Source organism: Hypomesus nipponensis, chromosome 7 (genome assembly GCF_054491055.1).
Source record: "Hypomesus nipponensis isolate SF chromosome 7, ASM5449105v1, whole genome shotgun sequence".
Classification (NCBI taxonomy): Eukaryota; Metazoa; Chordata; class Actinopteri; order Osmeriformes; family Osmeridae; genus Hypomesus; species Hypomesus nipponensis.
In genome coordinates, this window is record NC_140367.1 from 11219469 (window position 1) to 11236200 (window position 16732).

Genomic DNA, 16732 nt, shown 5'->3' on the forward strand with positions numbered 1-16732 from the left:
ACGCGGCGGCGGCGACAGCTCGCGCTCCGCGCGCGCGCACGCAAAAGAACACGCCAACACTGCAAATCGGTAGACGTCGTCGAATCTTCTTCCTACTCCTCGCACACTCGCTTTAGGGTCTGTTCTCTATCCGTCTCTCCCTCCTATCTCTTCCTCACCCTCCCCTGCCTCCCCACCCCACCGCAGGGACATCAAAGCTGTGGGCCCCGTGCCTAAGGGTACAGTGGCTGTGAAGTGCCACAGCGCTCCCAGCCTTGTGTCTAACTGTTACCAGCTGCAGCACAGGGCAGACAGGCGCGCACACACACACACACACACACACAAAACTGGCCCTCACGTACACACAGCGCAGAGCAGGGATGAGGCGCTCTCCCTGAACTCGTCGCGGCCCCCTGCGTCTCGACCGGGGGGAAAGACACGGACATGGCGCGTCCCGCAAAACGGCTTCCCACTCCTCTGCGCGTTTCTCCCTCTTCTGGTGCCACGGGTCCGCCGTGACGGCGGTGTCTGGTTTGAGAGGCGGTCGTCGTCCACCGCGTGGTCCCCCGAGGCCTCCACAGTCCTCCACGCTCTGTCCCCCTCGGACCTACAACCCCCCGCGAGGTGAGATCATAGGCCTCTCGGATGCCCCACCCCCCTCAGCAGGTACGTCAACGCCACTGGCCTGTTGGCCAGGTGGTCTCTGCTGCTTCGAAAGATCTGTAGATGTGCGTGCGTGTGCAGGTAGCTCCATTACAGATCATTAGCCGGGACTTGGAAACAGATGGGGAGCCTTGAGGAGAGGACAGGGGGCGTGGGGCGGCAGGATGGGGGTGGTTGTGAGACCGCTGTGTCGCTCTCCACGCACCACCTGCATGGAGAACGACACCTGGGGGAGGGGGGGGGGGCTGCTAAGTGGGAGTCGAGTTCATGAGGATGACTGCTAGAGCATTTGCGGCTTGACAGTGCGGTTGATTATACACGCGCGCGCACACACACACACACACACACACACACACACACACACACACACACACACACACACACACACACACACACACACACACACACACACACACACACACACACACACACACACACACACACACACACACACACACACACGGCTGAGTACGCAGCCTAGCCCAAACAAACAAGGTCTCCAGCCCCATGACGCAGGTGGCTGCTTTGAGAGGTAATCATATTATCTGGCATGGGGCTGGCCAGAGGTAGGTGTGTGTGTGTGTGTGATATTGAGCACAGGCCTCGGTCGAGGAGCGGAACACATTCGAATCAAGTTCCCTCCGGGGCGGCCCGCGCTTATGAACAGACTTTACGTAACACCCAGACATACCAGACGGTATGTTCTCAGACATTCACACACACATGCAGCCTCGCTCTCCTTCCTCGACACCCCGCCCCCCTTCAACCTCCCCCACCCCCGACAGCTCCGACAGGTTTGCTGTGCAGAGAGAGTAGGCCTGGACAGGCCTGTTGCCGGAGCACTGAGAGAGCCGCCGTGGAGAGGGAGTTTCCACAGCTTATCGCCGGGTTGAATCTGGGGACGTTTCCACTCATGGCTGCCTATTCTGGTTAAAGGCAGAGGAACCGGCCGGGATGAACTGAGGCTTTAAGGGAGAGGTTGACTCCTTTACTGGTGCGAGACAGTCAGTGTGGCACAGTGCAGGACACGCACGCACACACACACACACACAGCAGTGTTGTGAATGTAAACAGATGAAGGCTTCAGGGATTGTTCTTCAAACAAACTCCCTCATAGGAAGGTTTCGCTCTGCCGACCTGGCGCTGCTAACGTTCATGCCATTCTGGGTGCCTTCAGCAGAGGCTACGACACACACACACGGACACACACAGGCATACATGAGAGAGAGCGAGACACACACACACACACTTTAGCCGCTGATAAACAGAGGAAAACATTTGGCACCGCTTGGTTTAAACACAGCGTCTCCCCGCCCCTGCTTCAAGCAAACTGTGTATTTGAACATTTCTTTTCTTTTATTATATATATATATATATATATATATATATATATATATATATATATATATATATATATATATCAAAGACCTGTTTAACGGGGGGAGGCCTTTGTGTGTGAAGGCTCGTAAATTCTCCGTGGGTGTGCCTGGCCAAGGGCAGGCATCCTCTCTGTTCGTCCGCCTCTGAACGCTAGACTTGATGTCCTTAGCTGCTCTCTCCAGACCAAAGCAGACAAGCGATAGAAGACGTTAGCCTGGGTAGGCGCTGGAGGAGGATTTTGAAGTACATACCAGCTGAGGGGAAAGACAGCCAGAGAGTGAGGGGTGGGGGCTGGGGTGGGGTGGAGGGGGGCGTCCAAGTGCATAGCCTCGCTCTGACCACGTTCTCGTAGGGGCACGTCGTAGACTTGGCTCATGAGTGTCTTTGGATAAACGTCACGTTAAATAGCTGCTCTCATAGTCAAATAACTGTTCGGAGAAGCTCAGTGACTGACCCCCCCCCCCCGTACCGCCGTCTTTCCCGCCGACCCCGACAACATCTCTGGTCCGACGGAAACTACCGGATGAGATGGCTAGGGGTTTCACGGAGGTAAACACTGTTCGATATGACCGACTGGAGTCGAGGCTGCGGGGCGCTGCAGAGTGGCCGCGTCTGCGACGCTGACGCAACCTCGAGTGAAACGCCCGCTGGCACCGTCTCTCAAAACAAAAGGCGAGAACAGGATACAGAACTGAGAGAAATCAGGAACCACAGCACAATGGCCGAGGAACCAGGGGTAGGGGCTGGGGGGGGGGGGGGGAGGCAGAGGAGGAGGGCGGGAAGGGGTGGTGGGGGTTGTTATGGAAAACGGGAAAGGGAGGCCGCGAGGTTGCGCTCGTCTCGCCATGCCAGTATAGCAGATTGGGCATTCATTCGCAAGGTGAGGCAAAACTGTAGCTGGGGGTGAGGCGTGCGTGTGTAAACTGAATTGACGCATTTACATATACGTCAAATGAATACATGTAAAGGTGAACTGAGATACCGTGCGTGTACTTAGGCAATTTTTATGATCCGAGTCCTTTTTTTTTTCATCTTTGGATTCACAGCAGTAGGCTCGACGGGTGTTTCTCAAATGGAGGAAGGTGAGAGAAAGAAAATGAAAGAATCATGAAAATATGGGTGTAAATATTGATAGGCTGGATTCAGATATCTGGAAAGGAGGGTACGGAAACCAAAAAACGTTGAGGACCCCTGGTTAGGCTACACCTAGTGGGTCCAGATTCACTTCTCTCAACAAGAACAGACTACTCTTGACTGCTCCAGCTGTCCTGCTATCTGTAGCACACAGGAACTTCCACCAACATGATTTACCACTGATTCAGGGATTCTCCTCACAGCTAATCTAGGTCAACAGATAGTATCTCCCGCTGTCGGGCTTGACGTGGCACCCCTGCCCACCCTTCCACAGACGAGTAGCACTTTAGGAAAGAGCCGGAAAACGCTACCCTGACAACCCCCCCCCCCCCACCACTACCACCTCCCTGCACTGCCCTGCAGCAAAACAAAAACACAAGCAGAACCGTCAACCACCGAGTTGACATACAAGCTGCACAGAGTCATTTCATCACCGAGTCCAGAAAGTTCCATGTTGTAGGAAACGGCAGACAACTGGACTGACCCCCATCTCTGGACGAGGGGCTGCTGCTGTTGACTTTGGAACGGCGGGGGGAAACACACAAGCTTGCATGCACACGGCCACACACTCGGGCTAGGCTAGGCTAGTCCTCGGGAGTCTGGAGGTTGTGTCTGTACCTGGGGGTCTAGTTACCTCCGAGTCCGCGGGAAAAACAGACATGTCTGGCTTACTATCCATCACAAAGAGCAAATACCCCCCAACAGACCCCAGACTCTCCACTATACAGATTAATGCTGACACACGCACTTAAAACGCACCTCTCGGGTCTCTGTCCAACCAATGGAACTGTGACTTAAAGTCAGCTGGAAGCCATGTCACTTACAAACTGAGTGAAATGAGCGTGTGGACATGGAGAAAGTGTGTGTAGCCGTTTCCTGGGAGCTCGGGGTCAGCGATGTGCCTCCCTCTCCCTCTCTCTCTCTCCCTCCCTCGACAACCACCGACACACCAAGGAGTCCGAAGGGTTAACAGCAGAAGAGCACGGCTACTGTACGAGCCTGGCTGTTAACACCAGCTCATAAAGCTAACGCGCGCGCGCGACAAACGGGGCACGGCAGGGCAAAGGTAAACGCCGACATGTAAATCCGTGGGGCCGCCGTGCGTCAGGAGCGGGCGGGGCCGGGGGAGCGTCGAAAAACAACCACAAAGGGGCGACTTGTCCGATGTCACGAGGCCGAGCCAATGGAGTCGAAGCTGCCGCACGGTCGCCGACCTCCGCGACCTTGGAGCCTCGCACAGAGGCTAGAAGATGAGCGGTGTAACCATGGGAAGGGGGGGGGGGGGGGTTTCCCACGAGAGAGAGAGACGGGCCACAGTGTGACATGTTCCCCTACAGTGACACCATTCACAGGCCGGCGGGAGTGGGAGGGAGCGTTCCGCTTCATGGGGCAAGTTCCTCTCAGTCACTGCCTGCTCTCAATGCCGCTCTGGTAACTGTGCGTGGTTACATTGTCCACTCACTCATACACACACACACACATAGCCCACAGGCAGTGGAGTGGCTGTGTCAAGGGCATATGGAAATATGAGAGGTCTGACTGTAAAATTTGCAAACTGACAAGCACGCCACACACACGCACACACACATACATAAAGTTGGCCTTTGATGAATGTCAGCCAATTGCCTCTGATAAAGAGGGAGGACTGAGAGGAGAATAATTCTGTTTGCTGGATCTTGAGACAGGAGAAGGCGGGTGGCATTAATGAGGGGGGATTGAATTGACCTACTTTGTGGATTACAGAGCCCCCAGACAGGGCATCACGGGGTGTAACCCAATGTATACGATCTCGTACATTTAAAAACAGTTCAACACATTACCCTAAGTGAATGCCACCTGGAGAAATACATGCGTTATTCCAACGTAGCTGTGCTGAACTGTCAATGTTTACAACGCGCTACTTTTATTTAACTGTCCATAGGCATAACTGGTCTTGGTTTGTTCAACACGACCACAACGCACTGGTAGCATAACTGGAAGGGGATTACCACGAAATAGCCTTGTAACTCATTGTTCCCGAATGCAAATAAACCTCAAGAGAACAGTATAATTAGTTATGCATGGGTGGACATTCAATGAAAGTCATTGGAAAGATGAAGAATGTTGACTACCTTGCACTCAGTTGGTTTTCCTGAAGGTTTCTTGAAAAACGAGGTTCTGGCGGTGAAAAAATACTCTTCGGAGTCTTCTTCTAAACTACTGTAACCACTACTCATGGTGCTAGTCCACGTCATTGGAGGAGAAAACCTCTCTATTCAAACTTGGCCGCATCAAAAAACTACTGATAGACGGAATTTATAAAAAATATTCAACAAATTCCCTGAACAGCAGTTGTGTCCAGCGCGATAAGTAAAAGTAAAACTAAGTTATCTAGTGCGCTCGTGGAGACGTTTAAAAGCTTGTACGTAGAGGTCCGTCCGAACGCCTTCCTGTCAAACCGACTTGCCCGGCAGCATGGCGAAAAAATCAAAATTATCCGATATTTAGACAATATAAAGGGCGAAACGTAACCTTATTTCAAACCTTTTACAAAACGGACAGTCACAATTTACAGAAAGTAATTACTGAACGAATGACCAGGTAAAAGAAACTGCACTGTGCTGCCACTCCTCGCCTTGTTGAACGTTGCTCTCTGGAATTGACAGCAAGCGGCACTGAGGTGACGCCCACTAACTCTTTATCCAATCGCATTCGACGTGTACAACTTTCTGTCCAAAAGTTATCTGGGATCAGTTTGCAGGCCTCAAGCCATTCGTTTTAGCAAAGCCTAAATGCATCAAACCAACATCGATATCAATGTCGATGAGAAACGCGAATAGAACATCGGAAACAGGAAGTCAGGGATGGCCAGGTTATTTTAAAGTGTAAAACAGTGTGTAGATATTTCTTTTTTTCCAGTAGCCATAAATTCTTCCTCCCAGTTTGTCCTAAAGACACATGGTAACATAACATACACGTATTTAGTGTGCACTGCACTGTGCATCTATACTGAAAATAATGTATAGCTACATAGCTTTGTCACTTACCTCAATAAACATAGAGCACACTAAAGCTTGAGGCTTCCTTCTCTGCAGCATGCTTTTCCAGCTGCAGTTAGGGCCAACTAAACTAAAAACACAAACCAGAGGCATTTAATACTACTGACTGACGTAGAGTGGAACTAGCCTCAACAGCAGAGGCTCGGACCAACCTTTTACATTTCCATGATGATGGTGGTGGTGGTGGTGTGTGTGATATAATGTGTATGCGTAGTCTGTGTGTCTGTGTGTGTGTGTGTGGGGGGGGGGGGGGGGGGGGTACAATGGGTACTCTTAAAAAAAGAGTTCTTCCCAAACTGTTTTTTTTTTTTTTTTACATCCACCTATGAGTGATTTATCATAAGTCACAAAGCTTCCATAGCAGGATTCTGAGAGTTAGAGCCATTCTCGTCATTCTCGTCTCCCATTCATAAACTGTGTACTTTGTACTATGCACTATCTCTGTTCAACACGGACTGGAACTTCAGGTAACTAGGGGCAGCAACATCAGCGTCCGGGAGACCCAGCCTGGTTCATCCAGCATGAATGCTAATCAGCCAGCGCTCATTTGAACACAGCAGTCTTAATATAAAACCTTGTTCCATCTGGTGTGGTTTTGTTTGCCATGGGGCTGGGTTCGGTAATACCGCTCTCTGGTATTGCTCTCTCATTCTCTGGGGAGGGCTGGCCTGTCAGAAACCATGAACGATAAAGTTGCGTTGATTTGGAATAGAAAGCGTTCAGTTTCGCCTCAAAGGATTTGGGGATATTACATTTTCACTTTACAAAATTCACACTGGTTCACGTGATCTGGTTTTGTATGAGTCTCATAAAGATGCAGAGCACATGTTGACTTGACTGAGGGGACTGGATGGCTCCAGGGTTTATACGGGTATAAAGTGTGTAATAGTTTTACACATGTTTTTTACTATGTGGTGTTATTTTTTGAGGCCAGCAATATCAGCCAACAAATGGAATCCATTAAGGCTTTTTGGGGGGGGTGGTGGGTGGGGGGGGAAAACAGGGGCATTAATAACTTTTACAACCACAAACCAAAGTGCACGTCCTTCATTCCCACTGTGATTTCAGCTGCCTCTCCTTGCTTTCTCTTACTGCGTTACCACGGTCACTCCCGTGCTCACGCAGTAACGGTAGCCCACCCAGTCGAAAAGAAGGACAGGCTGCTACCGACGTCAGCCGGCCGTTTCGGACGCGCAGTTTCGACGTGCGCTACATCTGTGCAGCATCAGAGAGAGCCACCGCACCCCACAAACAGCAGGTTTACAGGAGGAGGGGGGGGGTGTTTGTAGAGGAACGACGCCTAATTTGAAGCTTGGGTTAAGCAGAAAGACAGAGACAGAGAGAGAGAGAGAGAGACAGAGAGTGAGAGGGAAGGGGGAGAGAGAGAGAGAGACAGAGAGAGGGAGAGGGAGAAGGAGAGGGAAGGGGGAGAGAGAGAGAGAGAGAGAGAGGGAGAGGGAGAGGGAGAGGGAGAGGGAGAGGGAATTGGGAGAGAGAGAGAGCCTAAATATAGTCCACCACCAGTGCTAGGGAGCCCACAGCAGTTACCCCCGGCAGCCTGCACAGCTCCAGGCTCACCACTGTCCCAGGGCGCTCCCTCGGTCCTGCCGGTCAGTGACACAGCGGAATCAGGTGATGGATGGGAGGTCTTTGTCCCGTCCATGTTCCATGGCGACCGCCAGGGTTTGAATCCAGGTGGGGCCTTTTTCATGTGCTGTTTATCTTCTTGTCTGTGATCTACTGCTTTCCCGCTGTTTCAAGTATGAAGGGAGAATAGACTGCCAACACTCCCACACACGCACACATATGCTCACCAAAAGATCAGCAGGCTGTAGTCAGTTAGAGTAATGGTTTATGGGATGGTTGTTAGTGGTTACCCCCGGCCTCAGACCGCAGTATGCCATGGTACAGGGTTGGGGGCTGGGGGCTGGGGGACAGCCAGAACAGGTTGGCTCCGACAGGGCTGGCCGGTAGGTGATGGAGGAGGGAGGGGAGGGGGAGGGAGAGGGCGTGTGAAAACAGCCCCGGGAATGTCTCACATAACCTCTCACACACACATGGAAAAGTCACTCTGTCCTAGACCACCACCCTCTCACCCCGTTCCCCTCCAAGCTCTCCCCCCCCCCCCAAACTGGCCTGAGACAATGGGGGCCTGAGGGCCGCCGCCCCGGACAAACACACACACACACACACTCATAGATACACCATCGAGGGCGGTGAGGCCACTGTGAGGTGAGTGGTCGGCCCGGCCCACTCACATTCCAATGTGTGTGTGTGTGTGTGTGGGAGGGGAACGCTAATGCTCTGAACACACGGTGTGTTTACCGGGTCCGGAGATGGCAAGGTAGTTAGCTCTGTGTGTATGTGTGTGTGATAGTGTGGAATGTAGAAGGGGTCAAAGGTCTGTCTGAGAAAGACATGTGACAAAACCATCTCGACGCAGACTCGCTAAGGCAGCTTATTCAGCATGCGCATGCACGCTCTCAAGCAAATGCGCACACACACACACACACATACAGCAAAGGTGTCATTATCTTGCCTGGGTGTGTTTAATTAAAAGGCAGAGAGGGACATTAAGAAGATAAGTGTTAGATGTGCTCGTGAGGGCAAATGTGTGTGTATCCATCAGAGACACTGACTGTCTCCCCACCTTCAAGAAAAGGCTCAAGACGCTCTTGTTCCGGGAGTACAACGGCACTTGGGAATGCTTGCTTGATTGGACCTGATGTTAGTTTCCTCCAGGATCACAATGACTCCTATTGAGAGACTTGTTGCTCTTGCAGGTTAGTTATAACAAAGTTAACTCTTGTTTTGTACTCGCTGTGAAATATTTTACTGTTGATTGTTCTTCTACAGGTACAGTCTTGCACTTTTTGGGGTTCATGTTGTTTTAATTTGTAACTTGAATAACTGCATGCTCTTATGGGTCTTCCCTTTGGCACTTGTTTAGTTTTTCACAATGTATGCTTCATGTTTTGGCTGCTTGCAGTGTTTGGGACTAACTCGTTGTTATGATCAGTGACCTACGCTCTTTTGTAAAGCTCTCTCTTGGAAGCCGCTTTGGATAAAAAATGCTAAATGCATAAATGTAAATGTGTTCAAGTGGTGAGAAAGGCAGTTATCTCCATTGCATAATACAACACAAAGAAGCTTCAACCATGAAACTGCTGATACAGGAGATCTGCCATGGACATGAATCCCTCAGTTCAGTCATGGGTGAGGAATGCACAGTCAGCAGTGTTGAGTAGTGGGGAGCCGGAGCTCAAACAGGTGCGGGGAGGGGGGGAGGGGAGGGGGGTAACACACACACACTCCCTGGCCCTGAACGATTCTCTTCACACTTACACCCAGAACAACACACACACACACAATGGTTTAAGATACTTGTTGCTCTACCTCTGAAAGATGAGCTAGCCAGTGCTGAGAAAGTAACACCGTTCCCAGCGCTGTGTTAGCTCGCTCACCTTCCCTGGGGGCGTCGAGTCGAACGTTCAGCAGGTCTGTGATGTGTGATGCGTGTTCTGTATGGACATGTTTGTACGTGTGCGTGTGTGTGTGTGTGTGTCAATTCCCTGAACCCCTATGAGACACAGTAAGTCACTCTGACAGCTGGGACACTTTTTGGTCATGATCTAAGGAGCCGGGAATGTTGACAGGATTGCAGTGCCACTGTAACATATCCCACAAACCAAAGTGTTCTGGACCTCAACCAGAGATAGGCACACCTGAGCAATGTTTGAACAATTCGAAGCGCAATTTTCGCAAACGTTGAAGAATTTGAAGACTTACGAGAGTGATCACAGGGACTATGGGATGGAGTAACAATAAACCCTTGTTCGGCGGACGAGTTGCCGTTCGATATCGCTTGTTTGCTCAGCAAGGGTTCAAAATTTGAAAACGCTTCGTTTCCAAGGCTCGCTCTAGCTCCGGTCTGGGCTCTGTCAACGTCTATTCATTCAGACGGGATTACGTCTGTTTTTCCAAAGGCTTTTTTCTCTTTCCTGAATGTTCTATGAAAGATGAATGTGGGCCATTTACAGTGGCACTTATCTCAACAGAGGCTTATCTAAAGGCGAGATGGTTGGGGTTGATACTGTATGTGCGGAGTTCAAGGTCTCATAAGCATACAAACGTACACACACACACACACACTCCTGCACCCCTAACCGATACAGATTGCCTTTCCCCACGCCACCACCACTCCCCTATAATCACCACACTCTTACATAAAGTTGCACCCTTATATACTGATCCCAGATCAAGCCTTCTGGTTCAGCCGTAACCCTGTGCCTGCCCCTAAAGCAACAACAGCTGACTTCAGATCAGTTTTCCCACACTGGCTGACACAGAACAGAGGTCCCCAGCGGGCCCTTCCCCCAGGATCCTCCCTACAGGGGGGGGGGGGGGGGGGGGCAGGGGCAGGTCAGGGCGTGCCTGCCTGCTGGCTGAGGTGGAACAAGGACCTAGCTCTGTTCCAGACTTTGAAGACCTTCTCTGAGGATGACTGTCCTGGGCCCCTACTGAGAGGGCGGAAGACTCCCCACCTCCCACGTTCTCTCTCTCTTTCTTTGTGCAGGGTGGAGTAGTGATATGTAGGCAGGTGAGTAGACAGGTTTAGCAGCTGCATCCATGAGGCCTCTGCAGGTGCACGCATGGTGCGCACAGAAATGCTGGTGCATACGCGCGCTTGTGTGTGGACAAACACGTGAACGCGCTAGCGGGCGCACTTGAGACACACACACACACACACAACGCCTACCATAGAATCTGCTGTTTACTTCCATATCCCTATTTACATCAGATAAGAATACTGCTAAACCCTTACCTATGTAAAGATCTGTTCAAAGTGGGACACTACCTTGTGTTTACCCGGTCAAGACACAATGAGTCACTGATTAGAGAAAGGGGAGAGCCGAAGACGGAAGACGTCTGATAAACAGAAAGAAAGAGTAGGAAAGCGATGCCACAGTATGTCTTTGTTTACAGGAAGTCAACGACGCAAATTTGTGATAGGGTGATAAAAGCCTGCCTGTTCTGCTGTGGGTCTGTGGAAGAGGTGGTTTAGAGAACAAAGATAACCCCACAAACCTTGAGGAACTCCTCTTTGTCCATGCGGTCAAATGTTTCGGCTTCCCATGCGGATGAATATTGAAGTTAAGAAGAACAGCAACAGTGTGTTCTCCTTGTTTTTAACCTTAGATAATGTTTGCTTGCCTTCTAGTCCTGTTCCTCAGCTTGGTAAAGTCATAGAGGATACGGATACAATGTTGTTTATACTGTACAGTACAGAGTGCAGATTAAGCATCAAGGACTAAACGTGCACAGTTCTAACAGTAAACAGTTCTAGTTTACGTACGAAACAATTTGTGGACAAGACACAGTGTACAGCAAATACCACATCTAGGAACGATCTTATGAACTGTGATGTAGTTAAGTGTGAGGTAATGGGCATACTGTCAGTTTACCAAGCCCCCCTTCCCTCTCCCTGTGATCTCCTCCTCCCTACTATCACTGGTCATGTCCCTGCTCAAGCCCTCTTTGGCATTGCTCGTAAAATGGGCTCTACAAATCCATTTTGATTTGATGTCATAGCGGCCATACAGGACAATCTCATTGGTGCATGCGTTTATGCCTCCCTATCGCATAGATTGCACCACTGCTTAGGCAACCAGGGAATATTTGTTGTCATAAAAACATGTTATTGAAGATGACTTCCTGGTCTGACGGTCAAATGGACTTTGCTCATATGAACTTTATCCCTGTCCTGTAAGAGACAGTGATTCCTTGTCCAGCACGACCCCTAACCTGGCTGAGGAATGCCTGAATAGCGTTTTTGGCGAGTTTAGTTAAAGTGTTGAAGCCATAAAAATGGCGCATTGTTTTGTAGCCAGGATGATTTCGAGTCTGGAGTCGTTGGTTGGGGAATCACATACTTTGCTGGGATGTCGGCGGTCTGATGCCAGAGGTGCATGTAGCTTAATGAAAGCTATGTGAGAATGTTCCGGAGTGGCACTGAAGAGCATTGCACATGCAGTTACACACGCTGGCGCACACACACGCACACTTTACTCAGTTACAAACACTCGTACACACACCACAACCTCCCGTCACTTTACAGAAAAAAAGCTCTCGACAGCGCACGCGCATACGCTTTCCATGTTTTTCCAGGAACAGGAGCATTTTCGTATCTGTTTAATCTGCTGAGTTACTATGGAAACAGCTCGTCTCTCTCATCCTGCTTTGTTTAACCAGGAAGCTTTGTCTGGCGAGACGTCGAAGGTCTCCACTTTGATCTTTAATCGTTTTCTTTCCTTCTTTGGAGCTTTAGAACACATTAAAACGCGTTTCAGACTGGCTCATACACTACAGTTGGCCCACAAAGTTAAAAAACAAACAAATGACATAACCTGACAAAGAGTGGATACAGTATTATTGGCTCATAACACATGGGTTTGGTTCAAATTGGATGTTTTTCCAAGGAGGAGTACAGATAACCATAGACCTTAGATAGCGGAGAGATAACCTGCCCACGATATAATAACCTCTGCATGTAAATGACCCGGGTGGGTCCAATGGCATGAGGCCAACGAGACCATCTCTTATTGTACAGTGTTATCAGCACACACGTACTGTATACACACAGAGGTACACACATACATGCGTGTGCACAGTGACACAGACACGCATGCATACGCGTGCATGGATGCACATAAACACACACCGTGTACATCACACGCACACCTCAACACGCACAACGAGACTGTCACGTTCAACCTTGAAATTCCTTTTCAGACTGAGACGACTCCCTGACAACAACACCTCCACAGGAAGTGGACCCCTCCACAGGAAGTGGACCCGGCAGAGGCTGAGGGACGCCTCCCTCACGTCCCACAGTTAATCAGTAGCAACGAACACCCGGAGAGACGCCGTGTTAGCATTCCTCCCCTGCATGTTTGCCTTTCCCAGCTCACGGAGAGCAGACCCGCCACCACTGTCACGCCTCTGCCTTCTCCGTCGGCCAATCAGGGCAGCGGACAGGAGACGGAGAGATACTGGGGTCATCAACCTGTCAGTTACTGAGAAAAGTCTTTGGTTTGTCATTAAATCCGTTCTGGGCTACGAGGTACTGTACAGATGAACAGGCTGGAGCGTACTGGAGAGGTCAGGCCTCGGTGTGGGATTCTGGGTAGACACTGGGACGTGTGTCACATGTGGATGTGTGCACAGGGCTCTGTTGGGCAAAAACACTGCGACACACCGAAAAACACAGTAAAAAAAGATGCGAAAATCGAGTGCTTCTGTGTTCATCTGCACAGCTGTACGGTTTAACTATGTGTGTGTGTGTGTGTGTGTGTGTGAGTGTGAAGTGGGGGTGGGTGGGGGGGGTCTAACACAGAAATGCCAGTTTTCACGGGGTTTGCGGAGGTTGGGGGTGGGGGTGCTGGTTGGCAGAGTGAGTGGTAACACTCTGAGAGGAAGTACAGTAGGTCATGCAACGTGCCCAGACTCAGGGGAGAGGCAACGAGATCCTGTCAGACCTGGCTAGCCGAGTGCAGAGCTGTGGTCTCGGAGCGAACTGAAGTGTGTGAGAGTGTACGCTCCACCGTGACATCTATGGGAGAATTGTGTGTGTGTGTGAGAGAGAGAGAGAGAGAGAGAGAGAGAGAGAGAAAGAGAGAGAGAGAGAGAGAGAGAGAGAGAGAGAGAGAGAGAGAGAGAGAGAGAGAGACAGGGAGAGATGGAAACGGACATTTGGAGGACTATCATCTTAGTCCAGCCACCATTTGAGTCGTATCCTCACAGAGCTTGTCACTGACGTTGGTCCCAGATCTATATAGCTTCTGTCAGTTCGGTGACAAAGGCCAGAACCCATGTGACAAGAAGATAACACAATCACAGGTCAACTCAATCAGCTAATTGCTTCCCCTCTGCAGCATATTACTGAATCACGAGATAGTACACACACACACACACACACACCAAACACTCTCTCTCTCTCTCTTTCTCTCTCTCTCTCTCTCTCTCTCTCTCTCTCTCTCTCTCTCTCTCTCTCTCTCTCTCTCTCTCTCTCTCTCCCCCTCTCTCTGAACAGAGTGGGTGGAACGTCATCTCACACGCTTTACATCAAGTCAGTCACAGTCTACTTAAACACCCAAATGTTTAAAGTAAAAACGTCCAACACCCCCCCCCCCTCCCCGCCGCCACGCCACCCAGGTAGAAGAACAAACTAAACTGACGTCAATCTTCACAATAACAACCGTTGTTCGGCCCGTTCACCAAAGAGGTCTTGCGAGGGGGGTGGGGGGGGTTAGGGCTGGGGGCTGAGAACCGCAGACTGCGTGGTGGGGAGAGAGAGACACCGCTAGCCAGGGGAGACGTCTCCTCTCTCGTCTCTCTGGTGGTCGAGGACCATGAGAAAAGCCTCTGCTGAAGAGAGCTTCGGGGTTTCCCGGGGGCAGACACAGGGGATTGCGCTGAGGCTTCCCACGGCTTGGCGAGCCTAGCTCACGACGTACCCACACTGCAAACGCAACCACACACACACACAAACACACACACGTTCTACCTCTCTCTCCCTCTCTCTCTCTCTCTCTCTCTCTCTCTCTCTCTCTCACACACACACACGTCACCATGCTAACCTCAGCTCGAGAACAAGCAGGCCTAAATCGTGCTGAGAGAGATACGTTGGACTGTAGGATAACAGCCAGAGTGACAGTTGTGCAGCGTCTTGCTCTACTGAGTCAGCAGAAGTGGGCTGGCGGTGCTGCTGAATGCAACCCTCTTGTGCAACACTTCGCCACAAAACTGTTCTACTGCTCTGAGGCCAAAACAATCTCTGTTTGGAGATATTCCTGCCACATGCTGAACAGACAAAGATGGCTACATGTGCTGTGTTTGTGTGAGAGAGTGCATGTATGTGTGTATGTGTGTGTGTTTGTGTACACAGTTGGGATTTCTGGAGGAATCAATGTGCAGATGGAGGAAAGTGTTCCTGTACAGGAAACAGGATGTGTGGCACGATAAAGAAACATCACACACACAAACACACACTCTCTCTTTCACACACACACACACACACACACACACACACACACACACACACACACACACACACACACACACACTCACACTCTCTCTTTCACACACACACACACACACACACACACACACACATACACACACACACACACACACACACTCACACTCTCTCTTTCACACACACACACACAAACACACACACACACACACACACAGACACACACACACACACACACACAAACATCCACAGTACCTCCCCCATCAGGCAAAGCAGAGTGCAGGTTGTGAGTATGGGCGGAGCCCAGCTGTCTCAGAGTGCTGTGCTGAAGTCACATTTCCAGGCCGACTAATCCAGAGCAGAACATCCCACCCCCGCCTCTCCCGGCCTCATGTGAAACCAACCACAACCCAACATGAACCCTTTCCTGCCTTAAAACACGGCCGAAATGTCCAATACGTCGGTTGGCAGGCTACCAAGCAGGGGGAAGGAGCCTGGACCAATGGCGGGGACGCTACCATGAACCACCCACACCCCTTCCTACACACACGCACCACCCCCCAAGACACCCTCCTCCCCCATCAGGTCATACAGGGTCCATGCAGTAGTGAATCACCCTTGTCACCCTTGTCACCCTTGAACACACACCCTGCCCGCCTGCCCGCCCTCCCATAACTGATCGTGTTACTGTTCCTCTAGGAGATACTGAGGCATCCTCTGATGGAATGTTAGGACACACCCACTAACACGTCACATCAGCGGACACATAGACACACACACACACAGAGAGACACACACACACACACAGACACATAGACACACACACACAGAGAGACACACACACACACACGGACACGTGGAGACCAGGCTGTGGTGCTCTGTGGAGAAACCAGCCGTCCCCACCTATGTTCAAACCAAAACTTTTATTTCACACACCTAACCACCCCCAACTAAATCATGAGAACACACACAACTTGTCTGAAGTTAGTGGCATGCTACTAACACAAATTCTTTCTTCAGCCAAAGCACGTATATGAAACCCACATCTGAAAGTGTGCAAAAACCCCACGCCGGGGACCCCCTCAGGACCCCAGCCTGTTTAGCACGCTAACAGTGACCGCTTTGACCTGCCCTCGACCACAACAAGCTGACCAACAGAGGCTAATGAGCTAAGCTCTCCAGGGACACATGTTACATGTGTGTGAAACATTCCTTCTACCAATACCCTCCTGTCTGGAATGTTCTCTCAGAGCTGTTTAGTGAAGCACCACCTATTGGCGGATGGATGGAAACGACCTGAAAAGCTCTCGTGGAGTTTGACTAAAGAGAACACGACAGACCAGGATACAGGACCTGAGAGGTGTTGACGAAGCATTCGCACATGAGAACGAATGTACATGATCCTGTCTCAACAGTCCCCCAAGGGCTTCATTTGACTGTATTTAAATACACAGTCACCATATCGGTTCATGAGCATGTCTGCCCTCTACTGATCAAGTAT

At 50.6% G+C, this 16732-nt stretch overlaps 1 protein-coding gene across 1 annotated transcript in view; it reads right to left on the bottom strand.

Annotated features, from left to right (window-relative positions):
• Positions 1-16732, bottom strand: part of rassf3 (Ras association domain family member 3) — a 36602-nt gene that overhangs the window by 11196 nt on the left and 8674 nt on the right. The window lies entirely within an intron of this gene.